The sequence below is a fragment of the Vombatus ursinus genome, unplaced genomic scaffold (genome assembly GCF_900497805.2).
Source record: "Vombatus ursinus unplaced genomic scaffold, bare-nosed wombat genome assembly UNPS02004827.1, whole genome shotgun sequence".
Classification (NCBI taxonomy): Eukaryota; Metazoa; Chordata; class Mammalia; order Diprotodontia; family Vombatidae; genus Vombatus; species Vombatus ursinus.
This window is the reverse complement of record NW_020944605.1, coordinates 1,062,254-1,076,078: the sequence shown is the minus strand read 5'-3', so window position 1 is coordinate 1,076,078 and position 13,825 is coordinate 1,062,254. Positions and strand designations below refer to the sequence as shown.

Below are 13,825 nucleotides of genomic sequence, written 5' to 3'. Positions count from 1 at the left end.
TTGAGGTCCATTCCTTCTATCTTTATCACCACATCTAGATCCTTGCTCCTGTTATCCATAAATAACCAAATGGTTATTCCACTTGGAACCAATGTTCATTGCTACCTCACAGAATCATAGAGATACCATCAGTCCCTCATAGGGATGGTCTTCCCTTAGACCTCACCGTCATCCAAAACTATAATATGATCTTGAATGCTGAATTTCCATTTTCTGAGCAGTCTTTGGTTGCTTTAACCTCACTTTTTCTAACTCTACTCCTCATCCACACCATGACCTCCACTCTCTCCCTACAACCCTGTTTTCCCAATCATGCCTATTCAGGTTTTGTTATTCCCTTTCATATTCTTGGCTCTCTAGTTATCCATTTCAACAATGCAATATCCTCCACTCCTAAATCCCTTGTCCCCTTGTCCTTTTCATGTTCACACACTGGCTATTTTTTTTTTTTTTTTTTGGCAAAGCAATCAGGGTTAAGTGACTTGCCCAGAGTCACACAACTAGTAAGTGTCAAGTATCTGAGGCCAAATTTGAATTCAGGTCCTCCTGACTCCAAGGTGATTGCTCTATCCACTGCACCACCTACCTGCCCCACAGTGGCTGTTCTTAAGTCTGGCACACTTCTCCATTCCTATTTCTCAGCTAAGGAACCCTGCTGCAGGAATTAAACACATTTCCTCCTAAATGATCAAATGGTCTTGTGATCTGCTTTACTGAGAAGGTTTAGATCATCTGTCATGATGAGTCTTATGTCCCCTACTCAGTATCTCAAAATCTTTCTTCTCTCTGTCTTTATGGCATTCTCAGATGATAAGATGCTATTCTTCATGTTTGGGTTAACAATCTTATATTCCATCATCTTTAAGACTTTTGTAAAATTGGAAGAGTAGAGTCACTAAAAGTATCATACCACTAATGCTGCTGTCATCTCTTTCTGAAAGGCTGTAACTTCATTAACTCTGCCCAATATCAGAAGACTGGCTTCAGATGGTGGGGAGGTACTAAGTGTAGGGAAATCATGCAAAACACCCAAAGAAAGCTACAGAGAGGTAGAATAGTCTAATATAATACAGACCCCAAGGCACCTTTCCAGGAACTGGTATTGCAGAGCAGATACACAATGGTCTCTGTCCTCAAGGAGTATGTATCCCAACTGGAGAGACAATGTGTAAATAGTTCTGTATATACAAGACAAATACAGAGTTAGATGGAAGGTGATTTCATCAGGAAGGCACTGACAGATAGGGAGATCTAGGGAGGCATCTCGTAGAAGCTCAGAGTTGAGCTGTTTTTTGAAGGTAACCAGAGGAATAAAGAGGTGAAAGTGAGACACCAGAAAATTCCAGGTATAGGGGATAGCCAGTGCAAAGGTGAGGAAAAAGGACACAATATCACATTTGAGGAACTGCAAGTGGGCTAGGTTCTCTGGATCATAGAGTGCATGGAAGACAGTCAGGTTTGAGGAGACTAGAAAAGAGGATGGAACCAGGTTACGAAGAACTTTAAATGCCAAGGGGAGGATGTTATATTTGATCTGGGAGGAAATAAGGAACTATTGGACATCATTGGGTTGGGGAGTGGGAAGCATGACATGGTAAGACCTAAGATGTAGAAAAATCTCCTCAGCAACTGAGTGAAGGATGGATAGGATTTCAGAGGAACCTGAAGGAAGAAAACCAATTGCAATGATTGTGTGACTTTCCAGGTGAGTAGTGATGAGAGCCTGCACTAGAGCGGTGACTGTCTATGAGTAGAGAGAAAGGAGCTTGTGAAGAGAGAATGGTGAGATTTGGTAATGGCTGGTTTCTGTAGGGTGACTGAAGAGCTGAAGAAGACACCAGCCTTGTAAGTCTGGGTGACAGGAAAGATGGCAGTTTCTTCGACAGTAATTGAGATATTCAGAGGAAATGTAACCAAGCTGCATAAATTCTGAGAGGCTATTTCCCTATGGCCTGTCTTACAAGTTCTAACAAACCCCTTCATGTCCTTAATCCCATTTCTTCCTATCTCCTTCTGGAACTCACTCCTTCTGCATTTTCCCCTCCCTCTTATCTTTAGTCTCTCCTTATCTACTGGAGTCTTCCCCTCCCTTTACATGTATGGTCAGGTTTTGACTAGCTTTTAAAAAATTTCACTTGACTTTATCATCCAACTTTAGACTTCTATACTTCTCTTCCTTTTCACCATTATTCTCCTAGAAAGAATACTCTGAATTTTCTACTTCTGCTTCCTTGATGTTCAGTCATTTCAGTTGTGTTCAATTCTTCATAACCTCATGTGGGTATTTTCTTGGCAAAGATATTGGAGTGGTTTACCATTTCCTTCTCTAGCTCATTTTACAGATGAGGAAACTGAGGCAACCAGGGTTATATGACTTGCCCATGGACATATAGCTAAGCAGTGTCTGAGGCTGGATTTGAACTCAGATCTTAATGACTCCAGGCCCGGTACACTGTCTGCTATACCACCTAGCTATCCCTTATACTTCCTACTTACTCCACCTACTTACTCCTCAATCCTTTGTCCTCTGGCTTCCAGTGCCATCATTTTATTGACATGGTTTTCCCAAAGGTCAGCAGAGCTAAATTTGATGGCCTTTTCTCATTCTCAGCTACTATAACATATCTGCTGCTTTCAACACTCTTGACCACTCTCTGGGATACTTTCTTCTCCTTTGAATCTCTCTTGGTTCTTATTCTGCCTCTCTGAGCGTTTCTTCACAATACTTTTTATTAATTCATTATCAATTTCTGTTCCCTAAGCATAGAGGTCCTCCATGTCTCTGTCTTAAGACTTCGCTAAATATAATTTCTCCCTATTTTATCTCATCTAATTTCTAGGGTTGTTGCCCCTAGACTCCTAAATCTAAATATCTAGGCCCAACCTCTTGCTTGACTTCTATTTCCACACCTCCAGCTGCCTGCTAGACAACTACCCCTAAATGTTTCACCCTCACCTCAGAATTCACATCTTAAAAATTGAATTCATCCTCTTCTTCATCCCTAAGACTCATCTCTGTCCCAAATCCCTTATTTCTCTTGATAGCACCACCATCCTTTCAGTTATGTAGAAAGCTGATATTCATTTTTTTAACTCCTTTTTCTTCTTAACATTTCATATTCAGCCATTTGCAGACTTCTATTGATTTTTCCCCAGTAGCATCTCTCCTAGCTATCCACTATTCTATGTTCACATCACCTGAACCTTGATTCATGCTGTTATCATCACTCAACTGAATTATTATAATCATCTCCAAATTGGTATCCCTGTCTCCAGTCTCTTCCCCCTCATGTCCATTCTTCAAACAGCTGCAAAAATAGTTGTCCAAAGGAACAGAAATGACAATGTCACTCCCCCTTAAAAAAAAAAAAAAAAAAAAAAACGCACACACACACACACACACAAATATCCCTTTCAATGGCTCCTTTTTCACACTAGGCCAGAATCAAACTTCTTGGCCTGCCTCCACATCTGGCTCCAATCTGCCTTTCCCTTCTTCCTTTCATATGCTATGTTCCACCCAAATTGAACTACTAGATTTTCCCAGGACTCACCATTCCATCAATTGCTTCCATGCATTTGCAAAAGCCATGGCCCCTTGCCTAAAATACACTCTTTCCTCATCTGCTTTATCTTTCCTCTTACCCTCCATGACACAGAGTGGATACCAGCTGCTTTTTGAGACTTTTTGTCACGTCCTTAGCTAAGAGTCTTCTGTCCCACCTAAAGAACATTATCTGGGATTCTCTTTTGCCCCATTATTTTTGAGCTTTAATTATATTTATCTGGCTTCTTGAGAGGTAGGACTCTGTATTATTTTTACCTTTCTACACCTAGACCCTCTCACCATGCCTTGTACATATTAGGAAATTAAATTAATTTGAAGTTATGTCAAATTTAATTTGAAAGAGTTCTTATAATGCAAATTCTATACTTTCTACCTCTTCCCTGCAGCAACTATACTTCAGAAAGATTCTAGTCAAGTGAATAATGCTTTTCTGGCTGAGATCTTTATCATCTATCTATTTATCTATTATCTTTTGCTATTTTTCCATATTTATGTCTTTCTCTCTAACTGCATATATATGATCTATCTACAAATGTTTAATAGGGAGATAAATGTTTAAAGGGTTTTCTCACAATTAATGTGTGTATCCACATATATTTGTATGTGTGTGTGTCTATATGTGTGTATGTATACGTGTGTGTATCCCTTTATAAATGAGACAAGGACACAATATTAATACTAACCTTCTAGCTAAATAGTGCTCCATATTGGGCTTTTATTCTATATAGTCCTTCTTCTAGAGCATGATTTGACTGAGGATAAAACAGCATCTGTCACATAAGGAGCCACATTATAATGGGATTCTACTGAACTTCAAATAAGGATGCAGATACCAACCATGTTTCAAATCCTTGCTTAATTTCAAGTTAGCGATTTAGGATATGATATAATCTCTGATTAGTCATCTTTCTTTTTCTTTTCCATTTTTGGTCTGGAATTTACTGATTAAGATACTTGCTGATTCAAAAAGGTGTTAAGAAAGAACTAGTTTAGCTCTCTCTGCATTTGTTTTTGATTTGGGAAAAGACATTGGCAGATGAGAACTGTTTCCAAGCTTAGAATCATTTATAGATCACACGGATCATCCAAGCCAGTATTTTGTGTTTATCCTAAATGAATCTTCATAGGATTTCTTTTTCAATTCTATTTAACATATGGGGACCATAATGATATAATTAGTGATTAAACTATTATTCTCTAGGCATAAATTAGACTTTTTTGGAAACATTATTAACTCATTCCTGCCTCCATCAAAGAAACTTTGAAGTATCTAATATAAACAGAGGGAATTTCTTCCCCATAGAGAAACTTTCATTGAATGAATGAATGAATGATAAAGCATTTAATAAGCACTTACTGTGCTAAGTACTTGGAAAATACATAAAAAGTGGTGACAGTCCCTGACATCAACGAGCTCACATTCTAAAGGGAGAGATAACCTAGATAATAAGCATCAACTCCAAGTCAAAAGGAAAGGTTTAGTGGTCCTGGGGGTGTGGCAACAGAGCAGATGGTAATGCATCTGCTTTAATGTCATTTCCATTGACACTATATGATAGTTGACAAATTGAACAAATTAGCATTTAACAGTGCTAAGATTTTGGTGTTAAGAACTTTTTTTTCTGCATCTGTAGTAGTATTGGTTGTTGAGAACGTAGGAGATGCAGTACCTGCAGAAGCAGTTGCCAGGTTCTTTTGCCCAGGGCTTGCTTCTTTGAATGATGGCTTTGGGGGATGAGCTGAAAGCAGTACAGTCTGGGGGTTGCTGGGACCGATAAGAGCTCTCAGACTTAGCCTCTTATCAGTAGCAGTTGGTTATCAGTTGCTATTAGTGGTGGTGAAGACATTCTTTACAACAATTGTTAACTTTATTGATAGCTGCAGGGTCTGGGCTAGAAGCAGGCTGGTGATCATCACTTTTCCCAGGATTCTTGAGGTCGGGGTCTTAGGCTGTCTCAATCAGAGTTGGAGGGGATATGGTGGTTGAAGTGGTAGCAGTAATTTGACTCTTCTGACCTAAATTGTCTTAGCTGCCTTGCAGGTGATAGGTTTTCCACAGAGGTTCTTCCTTGATGAAAGTTGCAGGGGCAGGGCTGTAAAAAGAGCCTGTGATGTTTGAGGCCACCTTGCTGGGTAGCACATTGAATAGAACATTGGGCCTGGGGTCAGGAAGACCTGAGTTCAAAGCCTGCCTCAGTCAATTATTAGCTTTATATTTCTGGGCAAGTCATTTAACCTCTGTCAACCTCAGTTTCCTTAATTGTAAAATGGAAATAATAATCGCACCTATCTCCCAGGGTTGTTGTAAGAATAAAATGAGATAATATTTTTAAAGGTGTTAACACAGTGCTTGGAACAGATGCTTAATAAATGATTCCTTCCTTGATGTACATAATGTGTGTGTATGTATATATATTCCTTCTGATAAAGGAAACTTTTTATTCTTCCCTAATTGGTTCCTTTACTTCCCAGAGTAATTATTCTAAACTTTCTCATATCTTCTCAAGTCTCTCACTCTTTTCGCTTCACAGCCTTCCTCAGCTGAGGACCTTTCCTCTTACTTTACTAAGAAACTTGAAGCTATTCATTGTGAGTTCCCTCTTCTGTCTCTTAATCCCTTCTTTATCCTCTATACTTTCTTCCTTTTTCCCAGTGTCTGGCAATATGGTAACCCTTCTTACAAAGACCAACCCCTCTGCATTTGCCCTGGATCTCAGCAAATCACATGTGTCATATTCCCGTAACCCATCATTATTCCCTCTTTATCTACTAGTTCCTTCCTTTCAAACATTCCCAATGAATATACATATACATACATATATATATATATATAAACACACATAGGCATACATGTACACACATCTATGTATGTGTACATACACACATGTATGAGGAGTTGAGGAGGCATGTCTGCAGCTCTGATTTCTCCCCAGAGTTCAGTCTTATATCACCAATTTCCTATTGGACATTTCAAACTGGATGTCAATTGTGCAACTGAAGAGGGCCAGGGATAATAATTAGCTCCTAACAAACAAAGCAAATCTTACCCACACACATTGGATTCCACATTACTGAGAATTTTTTTAACCTACAAGAAAAGAAGTTTCTTGTTGTTTGAAGAGAATCCATGTACACTTTGTTTTAATTCTAAAATGTAGAGTCTGTACCTAATAATTTTGTGATGTATATAGAAAGCAAAGCAAGTAAGGAGGAGACAAAGTTGCCCAACTGCTTTCCATATAAAAGAAATCTGGAATAATTACTGTACTTGTATTCAAACATAATGCAACAATATTAATAGAATACTTCTAAATGATCAAAACATGTGCCAATTGGAAATTCACATTTTCCTCTATTCCATTCTCATTGGTTGATAGTGTAAAACCCATAATTTTAATTATACTATCACATATAAGTAAAGATTAACACTATGTGCCCTGATACCATGCTAGATTCAAAGACAAAAACAGCCACTACCTTCAAGGCACTTATGTCCTACTATTATGGAATGCCCAGTAGCTTTTTGGTAATCATAACATGGAACTCTCTATCACTAGACCTGAAGATCTTTTCTGTTTCTGTTTTGATTCACTTCCTAGGAGGAAATGGCTAGGAGAGAGTCAGAAACATTTAATTGGCTTGGTAATAAGTGACTGAAAATTAAGATAGTCCTTTTTGAGAGATAGTTTGTTCAAGTAAGAAAGAAAATCAGATTTGGAGACCGAATACTTTATTTCAAATCCCTACTACTTACTGTCTATGTGACATTGGGTAAATAAAACTCTTTGAGTCTGAGTCACGTCCTTGCAATATTGAAGGCATTGGACTTGTTGATCTTTGAGGGTTCTTTCAGCCATGCATCCCATGGTCTACTTTTTAATTTAAATTATCATAGTTGGCTAAGCAATTGAACATTGATATATGTGGTTTTTAGGGAAGAAGGCTCTTATATTAGGTGGTTAAACAGACTCCTTCAGTGTATAAATGATTCACTTGCTGGAAGGTCATGTCTATAGAGAGCCAAGCAAGACTACCATGGCACAGAAAAATCTGTCAATGCATTTTCTTGCTTCCCATCTTAATGCTCAATAAAAACACTGCATAACTGGTGTAGATGATTCTTGATTCCATACTTTAAATGAGTGAAGTCAGACTCAAATAAAAATGGCACAATGACTTAGAAAACCAAAGATTAAAATTATCTATATTCTATTGTATTTTTATTCATCTTGTTAAATATTTCCTAATTATATTTTAATCCAGTTCAGGCTGCACTTACAAATATTATGAAACACAGTATGGGACACTTCTGCCTTACGTGAAATAATTGTACATGTGTCTACTTCTAGAAGTTGCTGCTAAGTTTGCATTAGTATTACTTTACTAACTTCTAAACCACAATGGCCTGAAATAGTGACTGAGTGTCCAAAGATGGCTAGCTGCTGATGAGTTGTATAACAGCTAAGAGCCTGAATAATCATCCCACTCATGAGTCACCTGTGTATCATGTCTAAGAAAAATCTAAAAGATGGAATTTTTAAAATGCAAATTTTTATGTAGCACATAGAAATCTCACATTCTATTCTACAAATGAAAATTTGAGTATTTCTTTTCACACAAAAAAAGAATAGCTAGGTATTCATTGTAAAACCTCCAATCAGCGATCTTTAAATATTTTCCATTTTACTTTGCAAAGTTTTTCTTTTTTCATAGAGCATTGATGGTTTTTTCCCCCTCATACTTCACATAATGTAAAGAAAAATTGAGTGACCTGAGTGCGTTTGCATCTTGCTGCTAATGCCTAGTGATTTGAATTGTTCTGCTTCCTTGTTCCTATGCCTTTTAAGATTGCCTTGATGAATGTCTCTGGCTTAATGGAAAGATTCTAATCCAAATCGCCCCCCAAATATCATTTTATTGAAAGCAAGTGTCTATTGTAATATGTTATTTGCTTATTAAGAACCCAAGCTTGAATGCTACCTCAGAGATGTGATTGGGTCCACTAAGAATGGTATTGAGACTTTTATGACAAGACATGTTTATCTAAACAATGTGATTTTCAGTCCTTTGGCGCTGCAGTATATCTCTCCATTTGAAATCTTTGAAATGGGAAGGAAATTCAATACTCATAAAATTCCAATAGTGTTTTAAATAGAATTTTCTTTGTATAGATTTAGTCTTCCCCTTGAAAGGGACAGAAATAAAATAGCAACTCATAAAAATGAATCCCTTTATTTGAAGGTTTTCCCCTGCTTCATTATCTCTATGAAATTGCCAGAAATGAAATATTTAGGAAGGACTCAGATAAAATAAAACTTGTTTAATATGTATGGAATCTTATATTAGAATATTTTTTCCTCCCAGGTAAATCATGGTTCATAACTTTATACATCTGGGAAAATCCATACATGGTAATTAAATTCTATCTAGAGGAAATCAAGTAAAGAAATCCCTGTGCACTTGTAATACCCTTGGTAAAATCTCAGTGTGAGTGGTCGTCTTCATATGAATATGTTTCACGCTTATCTATGGACCTCCATGATTTTCATTGTCTTGTCAGTGTTGTTTATTTGAATATACCTGATTGTAATCAGCTTGGTTAGTTAGAGAGTGAATTGTATTTTAAGTGAAGTCAAATGATAAGTATTGAGTTCTTTGCAGTGGCTGGTTTTTTTAATTGCTGCCCTATGTTCCCTCTGCCTAACCAGTTATTGAGTTTATTTCAGAAACCTTAATTACTCTTTCCAGCTCCTATCTCAAGGGAATTGTAATGTTGGACTCAAGACCTTTATATCTAGAAGCAGTCAAGGTATAAAGAGGTCAAGATCATGTCTTCGGGCATTACTAAAAACAAAACAAAACAAAAAACAACAACAACAAAACAAAAAATAAAACCTAGTATCCTATATTTAGGCATAAGTGTCTCCTCTATTTATTTCACAATTAACAAAAATGAAGAGGTCTTTCCTGACATTTTGGCTTGGAATCCCTAATTGAATCCAGTCCATTCTACCCAATATTCATTAAGCACCCACTTTTTGCACAGCATTATGCAGGGTGCTATAGATATAAAGTCCTGAATATCAACTGACTGTACTGAATCTATTCATTCTCTCTCTCTCTGTCTCTCTCTCTCTGTCTCTCTCTCTCTGTCTCTCTCTCTCTGTCTCTTTCTCTCTCTGTCTCTCTCTCTCTCTTTCTGTCTCTCTCATTATAGCTTTAGTTAGAGAGCTCTGTGGAAAATTAAATGATAAAAGCAGATGGTTGGTGGGGGAAAGATAGGCATATAGGAGTTCAGCAGTAGGTCAGGCATAAAATGTGAAATAATTTTTATGTGAGAACTTATCTTTTAGGATCAAATTCAAGATATCACTAATCTGGGTATCAATTTTATGACTCCCATATTCACTTCCCTCTTTTAAATCTCATAATTCATTCAATATTCACTTGTATATTAAATGCCAACTAGGTGCAGAGCACTGCCCTAGGTGCTAGGAGAGAGAGTTTAAATAAGATACCTTTCCTGCCAATATGAAGTTTACAGCGTACATTTTGTAATTATCTTACCAGTGTTGCAAATCTATAGGCAGAGTTCAAATATTTAAGAAATTATTGGTAGGAAGAGAGAGATTAAAATTCCTATGTTGAATTAATTTCAATTCCATAACTATTTTCTGGGTACCTATAGTCTGCAAGGTCCTATGGGAGAAGCAAAGATGGGTAACATAGCTCCTATCTTTGTATTGCAAAATTTTGGAACAACAAATAATGAATTAACAAAAAAAATCACAGGTCAGAACACTAAATTTGGGATTAAAGGTGTTTAAAATCAGAAACTCTCTACAAATTTCTGTGGACTTTGAACCAAAAAAATAGTTTCCTAGGTATAATAGATGAAGGATTTTACTAGCTCTGTGATTACAAGTGAGCTGCTTAATTATAGTATAAGTTTTCTTGTCTATAAAACATAAAGAATATTGTGTGTCCTACATATTTCAAGGCAGTTGTGAAAAAAGCACTTACTGAAGTTTATAGCACTACGTAAATGTGAGTTATTAATATTACTACTCCCAACAGCACAATATCATGTAAACCTGATTCTTTTATTTTTTAAAACTTTTTTTAGTTTAGAATTCTTTAAACATATTCAAAATTATTTGAAAAAAAGATGAAATTTTAAATACTTCAAGGGAAAAAAATCCCCATTTATCATTTAAAAACCTGATATATGGAAACTGTAATAGTGACTGGGTAATCATTAGGGTTGTTCAGCCATTTCTATGTGCTCTTCACCCTGCTACTACAGGCTTATTGCCATGTGGGGTCTTCAGATACTCCTTCTCCACTCCGGGAGGGAGAATTAAAGGATCTGTAATTCTTTTTATCATTTTGTTATCTTTGCTATTCCAGGCAGAGATAGCCCTTCTGTGAAAATTCCTCAGTATTAGTTTTATCTCTGTTGCTCTCTAATGTGGGGATATTTTCCTCCTCAGTTTCCTCCTCCCAAATGTATCCCCAGTAAATATATGTCCACATATAAATACACATTCTTTTTTTTTATAGAGACAAAGTCAACATTTAAAACAAAGAAAGCTAAACAAACAAACAAACAAAAAACTTTCCTGCACTGAGAGAAAAAGGCTTCAGATTCCCCAGAAAGAACCTAAGTGGAAAAGGAGATACAAGATTTCTGTCTTAGGGTCCATATTTGGGTTAGGGGAAAGAGTGGACAGGGTTCAGTATCTCAGCTTCTGACCTAACACACCTCCTTTGGATGGGCTGAAGCAGACTCACTTTTATAGACTTATCTCCTTAAAGGTGGTTACTTCTGTCCTTCCGTTTTCCCAGCTCTATAAAGCGCAACTTTCTGTTTTCTAGCTCCGCCCATCTTCTACTCATCACCTTAGGAGCTGCTGCCTATCTCATTAACTCACTGCGCTGTTAAAGGTTACCCTGAAGCATGGCCTACCATTCTTTATTCTTCTTTTCTGATTCATTTAAGGAAATAATTAATTCATACTTTATAAAGGCATTACCTACATTTCCTTTCATGTCTTGCTGTTGGCTCCTTTTCTCTGATTAGGTTCTGGGCTTTCCAAGACCATTCCCTTACAGAGAGAAAATATTTCCCTTATAATTTTTTTTAAATCTGAAGATATGCATTAACTCAGTTTTGAAGCAACTTCATCAATTCATTGTTTTCTTCTACCATATATATATATATATATGTCCACACATATACATATATAACATATACATATATATACATATACATAACACATACATATACATATAGACACACGTGTATATATATAATCCTTTCACACTGAAATTTAAAATAAGCCACTGTTTTTAACAGTTTAATAAAAAATCTTTTCCCAACAAGATGATTCCCAATAGTTTCATCACATCTTTTGCCTGCTAAAGAGATCCTTCCTTATTTTAGAAGTAGGTTCAACTATATGCATTCCCTAACAGCATCTATTACCTGCAGTTGACCTTTTATAGCTAAAAGCTGTAGTTAAGATTTATGTTTGCCAGGAAGCCAAAGGCAACCCCACTGTCCTGCACAGTACATGGTCTGTGCCAATAGATGCTCTGTAATTAGCCATACACTAGATACCTCTAGCTTATGCTTTTGTATTAACTACCAGATTCCATGAAGACAGCTCCCAGTTCAGGCACTAAATACCTCACATGTCAATGATCCTGGTTCTTTTCCTTTCCTACTTCCTCCTTTTTCCTTATCCTTCTGGGATCCCAATTCTTCCTTTCTTCTCTTTAAATATTAGCATTTCCTTAAAGTTCAGCTTTCAGTCCTGCTCCTTCCCCCTCTCTTTTGAAGGCTTCATCTTCTCATGCCCTCGACTGTCAAGGCAGAGTAGGAAGAACACTAAACCTAAAGATGAAAACTCAAGTTTGAGCATTTAGTAATTGAGTGCCTGTGAGCAAACAACTTACTCTTACTGAGCCTCGGTTTCCTCATCCATCAATTAGGAGATAATCACAGTATCACCTCACAGAAAAGTGCTTTTGCAACTTTAAAATCTTATGTAAATATGAATAATTATCATGTTAATGATGATTAGCAAATTTTTATATGTGGTACAAATTTCTCCACATTTTTGTTGCACAGTGGACATTTCTATGTAGATATCTCAATTTTACTCAATAGGTCTGAACTCTTAAAACTTAATAGGTTTAAAATGAAATTCATCTTTTTTTTTCCTCCTGCTTCTACAACCCTTAAATCAGATCCTCTTAGAACTTTAAGACATCATAGTCCTATGAGAATTAAGAGCCAGCAAGGGCAGTTAGATGGTATAGTGCAGTGATGTCAGGCTCAAATAGGAAGTAGATCCCTGAGAGCTGCTTATTGACTTAAAAAAAACCTATATATTAACATTATCTATGTTATATGGTGTTTTTATTTTATTAAATATTGCCTAATTGTATTTTAATCTGGTTCAGGCTGTACTCTGGAAGGTTGTGGGCAAGTTGTGGCTTCATGTTTGACACCTCTGGTGTAATGGATAGAGTGCTGGGCCTGGAGTCGTAAAATCCACCTCAGATACGAACTGGCTGTGTGACTCTGGACAAGTCACTTAATCTCTGCCTGCTTCAATTTCCTCATCTGTAAAGTGGATGTACCTACCTCCCAGGGTTGCTGTGAGGGTGAAATAAAAGGAAGTTTATAGTGTGGTTTACAAACCTAAAAATCCTATATAAATGCTGGCTGCTATTTTATTATTAAATAATAATTTAATATTATTTGTAACTTAATATATTATTGTTGGTATATTATTTCATATTAATTTTAATATAATTTAATAATATTATATTGTCATTATCATCATAATTATTAATCATTTTAATTTTTTATACCCCAGCATCTAATATAATGTTCTGCACATAGTGTGCTTAAAAAAAAAAGTTTTGTCTCAGATAGGATTGAATTTACTTATACATCAAAGGAAAGATTTTCTGCTCCCAGAAGTGGGGAGGTTGGACAATTAGTGACTCACAAAAATTTTAAATTGAGTTGGATTAATGACTTAATCTGTTGGGTATACTCCACTGATGCAGATTACTAGCATCCCATTCCTCGGTAGATGGTGTTTCTTAGTTGCTGTTGTTAAGGAATGTTAAGGGGTCCCTTGAACTTGTCTTTTTGAGTTGTCACATTTTCCAGAAACACTGGACCCAGAGTATGCAGGAGGCTCTGAATGTGTCAAGGATACAACCTACCCCGAGCTG

At 36.6% G+C, this 13,825-nt stretch overlaps 1 protein-coding gene across 1 annotated transcript in view; it reads left to right on the top strand.

Annotated features, from left to right (window-relative positions):
* Positions 1 to 13,825, top strand: part of DMD (dystrophin) — a 2,133,690-nt gene that overhangs the window by 1,460,068 nt on the left and 659,797 nt on the right. The gene's annotated exons all lie outside the window — the stretch shown is intronic.